The sequence below is a fragment of the Orbicella faveolata genome, unplaced genomic scaffold, assembly GCF_042242905.1.
Source record: "Orbicella faveolata isolate gen_17 unplaced genomic scaffold, um_ofav_v1 contig_24, whole genome shotgun sequence".
Classification (NCBI taxonomy): domain Eukaryota; kingdom Metazoa; phylum Cnidaria; class Anthozoa; order Scleractinia; family Merulinidae; genus Orbicella; species Orbicella faveolata.
In genome coordinates, this window is record NW_028301552.1 from 9,748,008 (window position 1) to 9,766,321 (window position 18,314).

General features: G+C 38.1%; 2 long non-coding RNA genes across 2 annotated transcripts; both read left to right on the plus strand.

Annotated features, from left to right (window-relative positions):
• The first annotated feature begins 6,698 nt into the window (after positions 1 to 6,698).
• LOC149110312 (uncharacterized) lies at positions 6,699 to 9,458 on the plus strand. The gene is made up of 2 exons (XR_016207873.1): positions 6,699 to 6,984; positions 9,153 to 9,458. It is a non-coding gene; the product is annotated as an uncharacterized LOC149110312 (long non-coding RNA).
• A 2,411-nt stretch (positions 9,459 to 11,869) lies between these two features.
• LOC149110313 (uncharacterized) lies at positions 11,870 to 13,923 on the plus strand. Its single transcript, XR_016207874.1, has 2 exons — positions 11,870 to 12,156; positions 13,687 to 13,923. It is a non-coding gene; the product is annotated as an uncharacterized LOC149110313 (long non-coding RNA).
• The last annotated feature ends 4,391 nt before the right edge of the window (positions 13,924 to 18,314 follow it).

The window sequence follows — 18,314 nt, forward strand, 5'->3', positions numbered from 1 at the left end:
ATTACAAAAGACGAAAACCGATGATCAAGAGCTGACGTCACACCTTCTGGTTTGTAATGTGCTTCTTCTTTTCCCACTTCCCCCGTCGCTCCATCTCCCCTTCCTATCCTCAAGCCCGAAATTTCGCATGCTGGTTCTATGTAAAACAGGAAGTTAAGTCAGCCTGTCAACCAGTTTGGTCTGGTATTTTTCCTAGGTAGAGATTACCAAATACTACAAGGCCTTCCTCTTACTATATCGTGTGTTTATACTGGGCACGACAGAACAAGGGTTTCAGTTTTTATTATTTTGAATTTATTCTGCAAACTGAAAGAGTACTTGTTGGCTATATATAAATACAAATGTATTTTCGTGGCTCGCGACAAAAATGTTTCCGTAAAGTTTTTTCCTACCTGTTTGACAAGTGGTTCAATTGAAATTTAAACTTCGCTAAAAGTCCATTAGGGTAGGTCTGCATGTGGCTGTCTTAAAAATAACTTGTTTCTTGTTGCCCTTTACGCCTTGTCCTCCGATTTCTCCAAATTTTCTAAACCTTGCAATCTATTTCAAAGTAAAATTTAGTTGATTGAGTGGCCACTGATTCGTGTTGTATATACGTGTGAGTATTAATTTTAAATCTGATGATTGTCCACGAACTGACAGAACATAATATTTGATTGCTTGGATTTTGAATGAGGTTTTGAATCAATCGGAAAACGTATTTGTGGTGCACATAAATTGAAAACATGAGGGATACGAGTTGTCACAAACCTCTAGTTCTTTGCGGTTCTTTATTGCCGTCGATCGGCCCATTACAAACAACCGGCCACCGCAACAGTTAAACTCGAAAATACTACAAAAATAACTCGAAAAGAGGAAGAGAAAAGAGAGCTTTCTTTTGCGAAAATTATAGTCATTATAGAAGGGGGAAAATGAGAAAATATCAACGTAGCAACAAAACAAATGCCCTCCACTCCCACGAAGATCTCCAAAAGAGGAAATGAATAGAAGGAGTAGGATTGCATTAATTTCCTCAGGTTCTGTTGTATCGAGTCTGGAAAAAAACCTAATAGATCACGCGACCGAAAGAAACAATGAAATACATTAAAATAATTATTCTCGGTGGGAAAGGCAATTTTAAAACTTCCGTCACAAAAAAAAAAAAAAAATGGCTGAACGATTCTAAAGAGGATTTAGTGCGGGTTACTAAATTGAGTGTCAAGTATTGTCAAGAGACTGTTTTCCGGTCGCATTGGGTCTCTTTCTCCTCTTTCTTTGTGTATTGTAATTGTGTCCATTTACACTCATTCACTTGTGTTGAAAATATTAAACAATTTGTTGTTTTTAAAACCGTTGATTTTGAACTGAAGCAGTGACTACGTGATCATTTGTTATTACAGTGTAGTTAAAATAGATCCATTCCATTAAAGACCAAAATAGCCGGCCATATAACAGAAAACCACCAGTCAATCCATTAGCAGTTGAAAATGAAGCTTATATTACACTTGAAAAGTAGACTAGTAAAAAGGACTAAATCTTCCCTATTCTCCAAAAGTTTCAACCTCCATCATCGTTGACTGGTTGTTAATCCGTTAAAGGTTTCGTGAACATCAAGAACACGGAACATTGCGGAACATCTCCGAACTTTTGGGAAAACTGGAAAACTATGAAATAAAATGAATGAATGCGATTAAATCTGAAAGAAATCTTACCCCCATGGAGGATATTATCTATTGAACAACAGGGTGTGTTTATATTAGCTAAGAAGCATTCCAGTTTGCTTCTCAGAGGTCAGTTCTTCTCCGGTTTGCTTGCAGTTAGCTCTACTCTTGTTTGCTTGCGGTTAGGGTGTACTCTAGGTTTCTTGTGGTTAGCTTTTACCTGTGAGAAAGGGAAGTACCTTATGTGTTTATACTTATATTCAATATATGTGGCTAAATATTGCTGAGTGTTCTGTGTTCCTGTTTTTTTTTTTCCGAAATGCGTCGTGACATGGCAAATACAATACCTTCAGAGCAAGGGAAGTCTGCTAAAACAACTCCGTTGCAAGACATGATTGAAGTCTTTTATTTTAAGACGTATGGATACTTTTTAAGTCGGCTATGTTTTGGTAGAAGTGTTCAAATAAAGCATCAACCAAATCTCATTGGGGTAAAAACACAACTTAAAACAGAAATCTACGCGAATTGCGGTGCACTTGCATGCATTACTTTTTTTCCGTGAGGAGTTCAATAATATTGGATACTTGAGCCGTGAGTATAATTTTTTGGTTTTACAAAACTCTCAGCCAATCGTCAAACAACCACGAACTGAGCACGTGCAGTTTGACTATCGGCACGAAGGTACATTGCATGTTCATACAGTGAGGCTTTCTCTATAGAATGTTTTCAGTCGTGCAAATTCATGGGAACAAAACTGGGGAAGGCGTTTACATTCCACAGGATTGGTTTCCGCCACCAATATGGCTGCCGCTGTTCATTGTTTTGGAACACCAATACGGTTGCCATGACGTAATGTGAAAAAAATTCCAAAGCTAACTGAACTGGAACACGAGTTTCTATTTGCAGAATCAACATGTCAGCATGAATCACGTTTGTTTTAACTTCCTCATGCACTGTGTGAATGACACCATTTGGCTCAATCTTCTTACAGTGATACGATATTTTTAAATCGCGCGATTCGTAGTTTGAAAGTTAAATAGAGCGATTAAATACAAGTTTCCTTCAGGCGAACCCGGCTATCGGGTACCAAGGCGCTAAAAAAAGGAGCCATGAATTTATTATTTTATTTTCAATTTAAATTTTATTGACGTATTTTCAATTACATTAAAATTGAAAATAGGTCACCATTTGACCAGAGACGAAAAGGAGAGTCAATTTTACATTCTCCATTTCTCTTTTCCGGTTAATTCTAGCATCAAAAGTTCGTCTCTCCGAGCTAAAGGTATTTTCTTGGGTACACGCATTAGACAGAAGAGTTTAAGTTTCACTGATTGTGATACTTTCTCAGTGAGGTTTTTATTGGTTAACTAACAAGCTGAAGTCACTTTTTTTTACGTCGCCTTCTTATAGACATTGGATTTCGTCATAATATTGTCAATGGAATCTGTAGATCTAATTGGTATTGACAGTAAAGGTCACTATAAATGATTATAAGCGTTGATACCAGCGACTTTGACATTGTTATGAAGTACTTAGTGATAATATCAAAGAGTACAGACGCATAAATAAATGTTGTCAATGTGTTTTTTTGCAGCATCAAAAAGCCGAAACCGACGATTTGTTTGTCGACCTCGCCGCGCCCCTCCCTCTATTCCGCCTCCCCGTCCCCTACCCCGGGCCGCAATTCAGCCTGCTGGTTCTCTTAAAAACAGGAAGTCAGGTCAAGCTGTCAGCGAAATTGGTCTTGTATTTCCTGGGTAGAGACTGCCAAATATTACTAAGTTTTCCTCTTATCATATCGTGTGTTTCTATTAAGCACGACAGAACAAGTGTTTCAGTTGAAATTCTACAACGTACAGTGAATTTACCCTGCAAACGAAAATACTACTTGTTGGCTATGTATAAAGCCAAATGCATTTTCGTCGCTCGCGACCAAACGTTTCCGCCAGGTTTATTCCCACCTGTTTTGCAAGTGGTTCAATTGAAATTTAAACTTCGCAAAAACAAAGTCCATTAGGGTAGGTTTGCTTGTGGCTGTCTTAAAAATAACTTGCTTGGTGTTGTAAATATAAAAATATAGTTGTTATATGAAAAGAGGATTTAACAGCTGGTTACTAAATTGAGCTTCAAGTATTGTCAAGAAACTGCTTTCTAGTTGGGTCTCTTTCTCTTCTTGGTGTGTTGTGGTCACTGCATCAGTTCTAAATCAACAGTTATAAAAAGAAAGAATTGTTTAGAATTTTAGACCCAAGTGAACGAGTGTAAATGGACACAAGTTTGTGTCCATTTACACTCGTTCACTTGGGTCTAAAATTCTAAACAATTCTTTCTTTTTATAACCGTTGATTTAGAACTGATGCAGTGACTCCGTGATTATTTGTTTTTTTTTTGTTTGTTTTTTTTCCCGTGATTATTTGTTACTTCAGTGTAGCTAAAGTGATTCCATTCTTTTGACGACCAAAACAGACGGCCACGTAACAGAAAACCACCATTAAATTCATTAGCAGTTGAAAACTATAGTGTAGTCTAACTTGAGAAGTGTAACAAAATAAAACAAAACTAAATCTTCCCTACACTTCAAAAGTTTCAACCTCTATCATCGTTGACACACGTTAATGCATTAAAGGCTCCTTGAACATCAAGAACACGGAACATTGCGGAACATTCCGAACATCAGAGAATTCAGTGGAAAACAGCGAATTAAGAATATATATATTTTTGCATTTAACAAGGTTAAAACTAAACGTTTTCTTTATCCCATGGCGGATATTATCTATTGAACAACAGTCTGTGTGTATATATACATTATTAGCTAAGAAGCGTTCCAGTTTGCTTGTGGTTAGTTTTTCTCCGGTTTCTCGCAATTAGCTCCACTCCTCTTTGATTGCGGTTAGCTCTACTCTTGTTTGCTTTGAGAGTCTACTTTAGGTTCCTTGCGGTTGGCTTTTATTTGTAAGAAAGGGTAGTACTTTATGGGGCTATACCTCTGCTTAATTTACGTAGCTAAATATTGCTTAGTCTTCCGGAATGTTCTGTGTTCCTGGTGTTGTTTGACGTGTGTCGTGACATGGCAAATATAATACCTCGTTCTCAAAGTAACGGAAGTCTGCCAAAGCAACCGTCCGTTGCAAGATATGATTGAAATCATTTATTGAAGAAAATATGAATCCCTTTTGTATCAGTCATATTTTGGTAGAAGTGTTTAAGTAAAGAATCAGACGAATTGCATTTGGCATAAAACGACCACCAAAACACTGTCCAAACGGGAAATGTTTGGCGATCAAACACACTCAAACATTGTTTTGTGACCAAATATTTTCCCGTTTGGACACCATGTTAGATCGAGTTGAATCGTGTTGAATCATGTTTGATAAAATTCGATCGGCGACAAACATTTTGATCAAACATTGTAAAACATTTTTCCGTTTGGACAGCTTTGTCAAACATGTTTTGTGCGCGCATGCGTTCTGGGCTCACTCATAGATATCCCGCGAGCTTTTCGCGTGAACTTATCGCGTGTCTATGGCGTGTTGATTTTCAACCATCCTTGCTTACGCTTGTCCTATTGCGCAAAAAGAACTTATTTCGTCGTCCTTAAAGCTGCCTGTGAAACCAGCAATTCATGGCGACAATCTCTAAGGAGTTTACGATGGAACAGCGTCCTTTGCTTGCTAAATCATTTCTGGAACACAACACGACGGCGTTCTCGACCCAGTTCCTTATATATGGATAGTTCTTACTGTTGGTCAAACATGTTTGCATGATACAATGTTTGATCATGTTTGATCACCAAACATTTCCCGTTTGGACAGGGCAGAAATGTCCGCGATTTGTGGGACACTTCAAGGAATTAATTACTATATGGAGTACTTGAGTTGAGCGCTTTTCGTTTGGTTTTTTCGAAACTCTAAGCTAGTCAGTCTCAAACGTCTAAAACTTTACTCTTGGCGCGTAGCTACATTGCGTGTTCAAACAGCGAGGCTTTCTCTAGCTAAACATAAGTTTCTATTTGTGTAAAAACAACGTTCCAGCAAATGTCACGAAGCCGCAAACGTCTGTCTTGGGCTGAAGGAATGGCAACATTTGGCCCAATTTTCTAACTGTGATAAACTATCCTCAATTCATGAATTAAACTTGGATAGAAGGTTAAATGTATTTTATAGAGACACAATGCGCGCAAGAGACACGAATTTGATTATTATTTTATTTTTTACTATGTTATTTGATGCATTTTCAATTAAAATTGAAAATACGTCACCATGGATGTGACAGGAAACGAAACCGGAAGTCAGGCCTCGATTTCATATTTTCGATTTTTCTTTTCGTTTTGGTAGTTACAAATTCGTCTTCTTCTGAAAAAAAAAGAAAAAAAGAAAAAAGAAAAAAAAAACACATCTGGTATTTTCTTGGGAAGATGAATTTAAATGGATGAGTTTAAATTTTAGGATTGTGGTAATTTCTTACTATACCGTTGATTGGTTAATTAGCAAGCTGAAGTCACTCTTTTTTACGTCTTCCTTTCATTAACATTGAATTTCCTCATAAAATTGGAAAGGGAGTCTGTAGATCTAATCGGTATTGACTCTGAAGGTCACAATAAGTGATTATAGGCGTAGAAACATGCCACTTTGTCATTGTTATGACTTACTTAGAGTCAATATGAACGAGGACGCATAAATAAATGTTGTCAATATGTTTTTATTTTGCAATAATCGACGAAATTGACGATCAAGAGTCGACTTTTTACGTAAGAAAACACTTGGTAAAATTACTTTAGGAAAAATTATCCCGAAAATGTGGGAAGATAATTTCCGAGTTCACTTTACCCACCGCAGGATCGCTTCAGTACTTTGAACACGGAATAATAAACAGATTACAGCTTTCATCGATTTCCACGTCATACTTTGACAATTACGAATTTTCCGTTTCAGGATTAAGACAGTTAGACGATTTTTAGTGATTTAACGCGAAAACTATGCGAAACTGTAAAGATGTGGTCCGTTATCTTACTAAACTGTTGTACTTCCGGAACTATAAATAACACTTTAATTGAAAAGTTCCGCAACTTATGAATAAGTACTGTTGCATAACGAACACGTTAGAGTTAACAAGCCGGAATAACTATCGAACGAGACAGGAGAACTGAAGGATGGATTCAAAACTCCTCGTTAAATTTTTGTGCCTTTGGTTGGTGTTCAACTGCATTCTGTTTGACCAGGTCCAGTCATTTACTGTCAGGGCAGCAAGAAGACGAAGGAACAGGGGCTTGACTGAAAGAAGGAGAGATGGAAGGAAAAGAGATTCAGTTTTCAAAAGGGAACAAGCAAGGGTGTCCTCGGTCTGGGTAGGTTGCTTTGTCATTTGAAATTAAGGGAGGCTTTTTTTTACAAAAACCATACGCAATGAAATTCTGTAATTCGCTACAAATTGGCTTTTCCAAAATGGTTTTGGTTAGTTTTGTTGCTAACATGCCACGTCGTTGTTAAAACAATAGCTAACGTCAACAGAAATTTGAATGGTATCAATTGTTGTGAAGTGGAAAGAGCTGAAGCACTCCAAGTTGTGGAAATCAGCGTTTGTATCTGTCTTCTTATAAGATAAGGGAAAAAAAAAAAAAAAGAAAAAAAAGAAAACGGACGGATGACAAATTCCTTCGAGGGTATCAAATATCTCTAAATGCGGCACTAGGCGGTAATTTCATGGTCGCTTTAACATTTCTTGCCCGTGGCCATAAAATAGTCGTCCCGCAATTAAGACAAACGCTCGCTAGCTAGTAATTAACAAGCGAATAGCGTTGTAAACATTATAGGCAGTAATTATAAAGATATACTTATAGACGGTGGCGATCTCATTGTGTGCAAAGACTTCAAAGTTATTTGATGTCGTATCCGTCAGCGCCACGACTGTCTCTTATATTCGTGCTGAAAGTGTTAAACACTCGGTCAGTAAACTGCCTTAGGCGATGGTCTTTACTGTTTTACAATGCGCTGAGACGGGAATGATGATCAGGGTTCTAAATAGTGTTCGAGGATTTAAAACAGTTTTCATATTGTATGACATCGTTTTGTTACCTACAGATTACATAGCTAAATATTTTTGTGTGCTATACTCAAAATAACTGTTGACAACGAGTCACAGCAGGACGTGAAACAGACTGACATCATACTCGCATCAAGGAAAATGGAATATTACATTTTTATTACACGTCGACTAGAACAGCTGGGAAGGTCAATAACCAGAATCAGCCAATCAGCTTGCTTGATTTTCTTAGTACTTGGAGTAAATATCGACCTTATTGCCTTTTCTGTAAGGACACTGCTTTGTCAAGACCTAGGACTAATCGTTCTACGTACGGATAAATCTTCGATAACTGGCGAATCCGACAGAAGATGAATTACAGTAAATTTTGTATGAAGTACGAAAATGTGGAAAACTTTTATCATTATCAAACTGTTAAGTACAACTCACAATGAAAGCAATATCTCTGTAGCTACTCGTAATTTTACAAGTTGAACTTTGTTGTTGGCTGAAACTGCCGGCATGGAGTACCTCTGCTCGTTGGGCTATTGTAGTTTTCCCCCGAAAAAGGCGCTTTATATTTAATACCGACGTTGCACTATTACACCCGCATCTGAGAAAATAACAAAGAATAATACTTTTTATTACATCAGAATCAGCCAATCAGCGTGCTTGGTTGGCGGTATAGTATTTTCTTAGGATTGGAAGTAAATATCGACCTTAGGCACGTCAGTTCTTTTCCGTGCGGACCTTGTTTTGTCAAGACCTATCTCTGCTCTTCGCCCAGTAAAAAGGTTGCGGCTAAGTGTAATTCAACCGACCAACAAATCTTCGACAACTGGAGAATGTTCCAGCTAGCTTAATTTACATACGAAATGATAGCCAAAAATTTGCTTTCTCATTACCTTATGGCTACAGAGAAGAGGTGCGGTGGGCTCATAAGTAATGCGCTCGTCTCCGGATCGAGCGGTCCGGGACAATGTTGTGTTCTTAAGAGAGCCACTTTACTCTCACAGTGCTTCTCTCCACCCAGGTGTATAAATGGGTACTTGAGGATAACTGGGAGAACTTTTACCTATGCTTATCTCCACTTGATTTCTAGAAGAATTTCAAATATTCCAAATCTTAGATAATCTTGTATTGTAGTAATTTGTAGGACACATTTTAAATTATTTGTACAATTTCTACACATTTACTTATTTATTTTCACATTTATAATTCCTTTATGTTGTGTCCCCAATTAGCAGCAAAGCTAAATTCCCCCAGACACTTTAACAAAGGTTTTGTTGTTGTTGGCGAATTTAATGCTGGGGGTAACCCTGCGATGGACTAGGATCCCATCCAGGGGGGAGTAGAAATACTACAGGTCGCTTCCTGCTAAAGAAGCCGGGATAAGCTCCGGCCTCATGGGCCACTTAGCTCGTATGCAGACTTTACCTACAGAGATAAAGAGCAGAATCTAACATCATTTGGTTTTGGTATTTCCTTCGTTAGGATGACACTGAATATCCCGACAGTGCCTCGAAGAGGATCAAGTATCACGACTGAAGAGCAGCGAAGATCGAAGAGTGCTTTTGAAATAACGCAAAGAGTTTAAGTGCATGCAAGATAATGATATGAACTTATTTAAACGATGCACGAGGAGCAGCGAAAATTAGAAAAGTTGCAAACACAATTAACTCCAAGCATCCAAGAATATTTGTAATACTAATACAAGCATATTTGACAGAGAAACTTTGGTTTAGTAGCATTTCAGTAATAGAGTGAAAAGAAAAAAATAAACTAAACAAAAAGGTTAAAGAGCCTGTGGATCTATTAGTTGGCTCATACATGATGTTACTTTTACATCAAAATATAAAGAGAAATACATTGACCATTTTGGAATACATTGAAGTGCAAAAATGACATAAGCCGAAAAAATGACTTAAATCGATATAGATCGGTTTCAATTTGTGTGGCTAAAAACAGTAATATTTCCGTGAGACGCCTGGAAGTTTAGCGCACACTTCAGCGCGAGGCATCACCCGATCACCCGAGGGGTCACGAGATTGCGACATAGAGCCACCTTAAGTGTCGTAAAACCAATACCAAAGTTATTCAAAATTCCCTTCCATAAGCTGTGATCACTCCGTCAGTTTGATTCTGTTTCAATTCAAAGAACTTCAGACTGGCATTAATTCTTGTTTGTTGTTAGCGTGAAGCCGGGACTGGAAGTATTGTTGTTCCCACACTTATGATATGCCATGCCATCGCAGTTTAATAGGCCATATTCGTAACTCATGTGGGGGAATATCAATCAATCAACCAATCAATCAATCAATCAATCAATCAATCAATTAATAAGTCAGTCAGTCAGTCAGTCAGTCAGTCAGTTAATCAATCAATCAACTTTATTTAAGTGTCTAAAACTTCTAGTCGGCCCAGAGGCTGACTAATCGGGGACACTCCCAATAAAATTGAACAGAGATTAATGTCATTTGCAATATTAAATAGAGATTTAAATAGTCATTTAAATAGAGATTAATTTCATTTGCATTTGAAAAGACTCCCGGCGTTAGCTTCAGTTGCAAGCTAGTTCCAGTCCAATACCGAGAAGACGAATATGGCCTATTAAATCTCACATGCTATTACGCTAACCCTCTCCCCACTCAGTGAGAGCTGCTTCGAGAAAGCTAGCTTATCCTATAAAAGTGTACGCGATAATGCCAAAAGGTGTTATGGGGAGTGGTCGCTCACCTTAATCGAGGTCCACAGTGTCTAATCACGAAGTAAGGAGACTCGTGACTTTTCCTTCTATCCTACTGAAACGCTAGTAACTTCGATCAAACAGGGTAAGCTAACGCTATTCATAATTATCAATTATTGGACGAGGTTGAACAAAATATCGTGATTTGTCAGTAACGAGCGATATAATTATTGTATCTTTCGATCACCAAGTTTGTTTTCAGATTTAATTCACTCTCTGACAGCTCGGGGAAGCAATCTTCCATCTTTCGTACGATAGCGTGTTTACAATGAGCAGAATATTACTTGTGACGAATCACATTAACACGGTACTGCGCATGAGCAGACTATTGTTTATAGGTAGTTATTTGCAGGTCACGTTGTGGGCTCTCGGCCAATGAAAAGGAAGAAACAAATGCATCGAATGATAACACGCTTCGGTGTTGTCGCGTACGTTTTGACGCTTTTGTAGGACTACCTTTCTCGAAACGTACGTGCCTTGAGAAAGAATACAGCACAATGACCCTGGTATTATATTCAGATCAAGGCTAATGCAGCCCATTTATTTAACAAATAAAGAAGCCTAAGTCGTGTCTTACACTGTGATAAAACACGACGGGGCATTTGAGAACACTAGGGAAACGTAGAAAACACGAACCGCAGGCGAGTGTTTTCTACATTTCTCGAGTGTCCGGAGTGTTTTATCACAGTGTAACACACGGCTTAGGCTTCTTCATTTGCTTTATGATATGGAGGTAATGTGGCGAAAAACAATAAACACGCCCTTTCTATGTTTTATACTCTTATAAAACATGGGTTTTTGACCAATCATAGCGCGCGCAGGGTCCTATCTATATTATAACTCGTGATAAAAAAATAAATAAATAAATAAATAAATAAATAAAATAAAATAACGTGAAAAAAGAGCAAATACTTCTCAAACTTATGCATTTTTGGCACATCACTATAATAAGGAAACGACGTAATTAACCTAAAATACAGCAGATAGTGAAATAAATATCTTCTGAAACACCTTTAACCTAGATCTAAAAAAAACACCGCTGTAACGAAAATACCCAGCCAATCAAAATACCAGAAACCGCAAATACAATGACATGTGGCTATTTTGACAAATCTCCGCCCAGACTCGCTAACTTTGGTCTCCAATAAGCACTGAATAGAAAACTCGCGTAAAGATGACCAAATATGGAAAAAAAGTGTCAAAAATACAATTCAAAATCAGTCATTGACAGAAAATGGCTGAGGATTGCTTAGGTACGTTTATGCTAAGTAGTTTTGTTCATTTATTTTTTTTAATTCAGTTACTTTATTTTTAGTTGCCGACAGATTTAAAGTGAATTCTTAATGACTCAAAAGCTCCATTGAATTAGTCTTGAGAGTGCGTAACCTAATCAGCGTAAATGTCGCCACCGGTGCCCTTCCAAAACTACTTCCTTAACAAGTAACAAAGCAATTTTGTTCCTCAGGCTATTGAATTCATTAGTCACTGTTCATTGGCGAACGCGTCGAGAGTCGAGAAGACCGTCAGGCAAAGCGCTTAACAAGGAAGAACCGCGGAAGTATGGATGCAAAACTACTCCTTATTGTTTTGTGCGTTTGGCTGGTTTTGAGTGAGGTTCTGATAGACCCAGCGGAGTCCTTTAACATAAGAAGGCAGAAAAGAAGAAGGCGGAGGAGAAGAAGGGCCGGAAAAAAGAGAGACTTCATCTCTCCTGATGTCAAAGAGAAACGAGCAATTGCTTCTGTTGTTTGGGTATGTTGTTTGACAGTTTCAAAGTTGAGTTAAATGCAATGTATATAGTTCATGAGTACTGCTAATATACCATGTTATTGCTGACTAATTTCAAGTGTAAACGATAGTATCAGCTTATTTTTGCATAAATAGCAAATTAAGAGTTGTTAGATTGTAAAACGGAACTGTTACAGTCCGAAGTATTTTTTTCCTGGAATCAGCGTTATGATAAACTGAATTCATAAAAGGAGGTATTTTTTTGAAAAAAAACAACACTTGTTATTAAATTTGCATTTCTGAATCTGCGCTTGTTGCAAATTTCACGGTCGATAAACTCAATACGGTGGAAGTTTTGCCCGGGGAAAGACAAATTCAGGAACCACATGTATAAGTATTGCCACTTGAAGCTTGAAAAAAGGTAAAGAAAAGAAAAAAAAAAATTGCTCTCAAGATTTAGCTACCTTAACAATACTCCCGGCCACTGTTACTTCTTTGTAAGTGTGACGTGGCCTTATTTTAGCCATTTCCGAGAACGAGATAAGCCATGTGTAACGCGCAAAATTGCTTGTTTGATCTGAGGTTCCTTCGGTCAAATAATTGTTCAGCGAAGGTCTGTTTGTGCGGCTATTGAATAAGATCCACCGTATCTTCAACCTCTAAGCGCGATATGATCGTAAGGCCATTTGTGAAATAATTAATTCCTCACTTAGATTCAAGATTCGGCGTAACAACAAAAGAGACTAGCAAATCAGAGAATCGAATGAACGTCTGTTCTTTACATTACGCGAGGTACACAAAATTCCCCCAAGGATCGGCTTCGGCAGAACGTTCATTGATAAACTTGGAAAAAACACCGCTCAAACGAGACCGGCTAGTACTACGAGCAACAATAGAAGTATCGAAACTAGCAATGAGCGACACTTGACTGGTTAGGAACTTTACACGAGTCTTGCAGCCAATGACGTGACGGCAAAACTGGAGATTACTTCCGCAAACGTTGTCAAAACATTTGTCACCAGCAACAGTTCTTTTGAGGGTGAGCTTTACCAGGACTCTAGCACTAGATGAACAAAAAAAGACAATAAATAAAATAAAATAGTAAATAACTTTATTTAAGTGCTGAATGTATTTAGCACTGTTGTGCTAATTGGGGACACCGTAAATAAATAAAGAAATATAGCGAATAGAACATAAACTATTGAGAATCCTAACTGGTGGGAAGCTGACCAGTTGGTTATGTACACAACGCGGTAGAGGAGTTAAACAACGCACCAGAAAGCTTTCCGATGAATGAGTCAATAATATATCTTTGCTTGTTTCTTTTAAAATGATGTTGTAAAACGGACTGAAGGTTGTTCTCTCGACTGCTTTCGAGGTCAAATTTAGTTCTTTGGATCAGTCATCTATCAGCTTTTTCTGAATAAAGACATGGTTTAATTTTAATGTGCAATGCAAGTGACTTTTAATTACTAGAAAGGATTGGTCATTAATTTGAGAAGAACTGAAAAGCCTTAATTGCAAGAGTTAATTTTGGCATTTTCCTCCTTTTAGCAGGCAAATGAAGAACATAACAGTACCCCTCAGGGGATGAAGCTTCATGGATGATGAACCACCACACTCGGACAATAAAGAAGCGCTCTTTTGAAATAACGTTTAAAGTGTGAGATTTCATCTAAAATTCACGTGCAAGAAGACCTCTTTTGTTTATGGTGAAATGTAAATTTAAATCTTAACTATGTAAGGCAGAGTTCAAGAAAATAAAATAAATGTGAATTCGGTTTATTGAAATGGTTTTAGGTTTGTCTGCGTCAATCAATTAACTTTGCCTCGGCAAATGAGTTTAGTTTCACCCAAGGTCACCCGGAGCCGCATTAATTATTCGACACGATGCGGAGAGTCCAATGGACTACAACTACACGTAACAAACTCCGAGCTGAGGATAAATTATGTGTAATATATTTCATATTTTGTGCACCGAAGTAATGAGAGCAGTGTTATCATGCATGCGTCATGCATGTATAATATTTTGATGTTAAACTGAAAAATTTCGCACCGGTTTTTAAATAATCCTGTAGCCGTGTGGAGATTGCTGAACACTCAGTATATTACAATTTGCTTTTCCCCCAGCAAGTAACTTTAAAATGTCTTCGATTCCTATTTGTGTTCTAGGGGCATTTCGTGAATTAGCCTGCGAACAGGCCCCAGGCGAGCGCGAAAACAAGAATTCGGTGAACGAAGCGAGGCTCCCCCGCTCCGCGCCGATCGCCGGGAGCCTTTTCGCAGGATATTCGTGCATCAGCAGAGGTGGTTCACAGATTGTAGCTCCGTTAGTCTTTTGACCAAAAATGCAGCAAATTCACCATCTCACCATACCTAAATTTTCAATTAGCCAATCAGAAGCCGTGTATGCTGCCATGATATCCTGCGAGTCACTGACCAGATATGGCTACTGTATCATAGTCACTTGACCGAATTTGGTTTCGGCAGGAACCATAATCGGGGACGGAGACCGTAAGTCTCGGGATTCGCGCGCACCTATGATATGGGACAATTTTTCTATTTTTAGAACAAATTGCGCCATCCTGACGTCATATATCCGCGCGGATTTACGCACACGTCAGGGGCTCTCGCGTGGATGTTGTCACGTTGCGTGATCAAATGGTGAGAGTTGAGAGATTCTCTTGCGTATTTTTCACAGCGATGGCAGGGAATAAGGCAGGGAATATGAACCAGGGCTCTTATATGTAGTTTTATGCTCTGAACTAATGGAAAAGGTGGGTTTTTCAGGGTCGAAAACAAGACCAATTTCGCGCTGGGAATTAATAATAAGATCTGCTCACACTAGTCGTAAGCTTACGCGTATGTTTTTCCGTTTGTTCTGACTTAAGAATATAGCAAGAAAACTCTCTACTCTGGTATCGAGTTAATTTGTGAGTTTCTCAGACAATGGTTAATCATAACCAAAACCTGTTTTGATAGTGTCTTATTGTTTCTACTTGTTTGGTGAATGTGCAAAAGTTTTTGAAAGGAAAGTCTGACGCGTACAATTAGCTCATTTGCATAGTGCAGCTCGTGCACTTTCAAGTCCGAGTCGGTGTTTTCAATTGTCAACAAATCTTGACAAAAATTTCTTTCGTTATCTTTTGTGCTGAGATGCTGCAACAAATTTCACGAACGCAAAAAAGGCTACTAACATCATGTGTGTTTCTTCAACATAAGCATAGTGAAGTCAGTTTTACACTGCGAAAATGAAAATAGACAAGGAGTTTTGATAACTCGATCAACAAAATCGAAATCGTTATTCCAAGTTGATGAAAGAAAGCGTCATCGTAACTTCGCTGATTATTTCTGCTTTATTCACATATTTTCAGCTTAGCTTTTAATATGTTCTCAAACATCTATCAATCTTAAACATATTTAAAAACTATAGAGCTATTGTTTGAGTTCGATGTACGCTTTCACACGAAAGTGCGGTGGAACTTCGGTGCAATTTGTCATATTCACTGACTGTACAAAACACCCATCGGCGGGCGCTCTCATTCATCGACAACAGAGAATTTACTGGATTTTAACACGAATAAAACTGAGCAGTATCTACGGACATAAAGTTATTAAGCCTTGATGAAACATCAAGCGTTTTTTACAATTCAAGCGACACTCAAACTAGCAATTATTTTGTTTTACTTTTCGGTCGCGATAGACTGACAAATTCCTCGCAAGCGTGTGGCAAGAGAAGCTAGGAAACTATGAAGTCCTGAAACTCTGCTATATCTAAATATATCCAGCTAGTTTTTTGCTGTGTAATGGAAAAGCTGTTAATCTTCAACATATTTGAAATTTAAAGTGGAGTAATGTACAGCTCATGTAAAAGAAGCATCCGTCGGAACACAACTTGGTCAGCGATATATGCAATAAGCTTACAGCGGAACATACCTAAATTCGACACTGTCTTACTTGACTCAAACTGGAGCAGCTTACGACGAAAATACTTAAGCAAAATTCCAACAGACGTAAACGCGTTGAGTTGTGGGCCAAAAACATGAAAAATTTCGGGAATTTCGGACGCCATTTACCCCGCGCGACGTCCCCTACTTCATGATAATTACACGAATTTTCTTCCAATGAGTCTGCAATCACAGATACTACAAGTAAAATTGGCTAAGTGGCAAGGAAACCGCACATGTACGACCCTCGTTGCTATTTTTTGTGTTTGGTATATTTTTCGTTTTTGTCTTGGTTTACTTCAGCTGGCTAACTGGTATTCATTTGTTTATTTCATCTTTCTAATCTCAGGTTTTCCTTGTTTCGTAATGGGGATGTGGCGATATATCGAGTGTATAACAGACAGTGTGTTTCTGCCCTTTGGCCTTACAGCCCTGATGCAAGCGGGGTTTTCTCTGAGTTCAAGTCTTGCTTTGTTGTCCGTCTATACCACTTCCCGACCGGACTTCGTGTGGGGTACGTTCTTTTTTTTTGTTTTGTTTTTTCACAAAGTTATGTCAATGACCCGAGAGCCGAACATTTCGGTCGTGTGAAGAGTGTGTTCATTGTCACGCAATAAAAAATAAAATCAAAAACCATTCAGTGGATAAAGTCAAGAAATGGTGATATTATAGACGATAAATAAAGAAAACAGTTCTCCAAGTTCAAGGTGTGTGCGTTGTCCCAAAGTTGAGATATTCGTCGAAATGTTCCGCGCAAAATTATAGAGCCTAGTATGGAGCCGCCATGTTAGTGGACCTCCTTAGTCCTCCAATATGGCGGCCGGAAAATAGTGCAAACATCTGGAACTTACTTTGGCTCAGTAGTCAACTGATTATCTGAACCGAACTAAAAAAATTTACCCAAGCACTTTTCCTTATACTTTAACTCCTAAAATGACTAAAAATCTCCAGGTTAGTGTATATTTTTCAACAAACACGATCTTAGCTTTATGTCACGCACGTACATACCTCCAAGCAATTCATTCTTTACTTTTACGATTAATTCACTTCAACATTAACTGTAACGAAAGCATACAAAGAAGTAATTCCTCTATATTTTATCATAACGTATATAAATGCAATATTGTAACACTTCTTGGTGAGAAACGGATTAATTCGAATCAAGAAAATGAATAGCTTGAGCCGGTCCTACACGTTTGTTCAACATTTTTTTGTTGAACGAATGACTGTAAATTTCTCAAACATTAGTTAATAACAACACATTGCTCCTCGTCGGTACATTTAGCCAAATAAACTGTTCCAAAAGTTCCACTTCCTATTTCTTCCTTTAGGCTTATAGAATTCCACCTAAACTCTGGCAAAGAAGACTGCCGTCTTCGCTTTTTGAAAGAAAGAGATGGAAGCTTGAAAACCGCCATCTCGATCTCGAGCGCACCATGTAAACTTTCGCGCGCGGCCAGAATTTAAATTATGCAAGATTTTATTGTTCAAAGGTCAAAACATTCACTCCAGCTTTCTGTTTATGGATACATTTAATTGACAGCAGCGCCAAGCTGTCAACAGTGCCAATACTCAGACGAAAAGAAGTATCCCCGACGCCCGACAAAAACCTTGGTAGCCAGGGTCACGGTAGCAATAGTTAAAAGCAAAGATTTACGGAATTAAATAACAGTTGATTTTGTTAGCCGCTTGTACAAACTTCTGGCTAATTATATTGTAGGATAACATCCGGTTTTCTTTCAATACTGTTACGCCCTTGCCGCTTTTATTGCACGGTTTCCGATTTGATCTGCGCGAAAAAAACAAACAAACAAACAAACAAACAAACAAACAAAAAATCCGTGCTTTTCTCGTCGCACGCTTTAATTTTAAATTATCTCTTTTTACAAATCCATGTTTTACACTGAATTCACCTTTTACAAATCCCCCTTTTACAAATCCACCTTTTACAAATCCATGTTTTACAAATCCACCTTATAAAAATCCATGTTTTGCAAACCCACGTTTTACAAATCCACCTTTTACAAATCCATGTTTTACAAATCCACCTTTTACAAATCCATGTTTTACAAATCCACTCCATGTTTTACAAATCCAGTCCACTCCACTCCAGTCCACTCCAGTCCATATTTTACAATATGCCTTCTCAGGCTAGTCCTGATAGGGCTACAACGCGTGTCACACTATAAAGACAATAATGACGCTGCAGTCAGGTGAAATATGATGCGCAAAGAA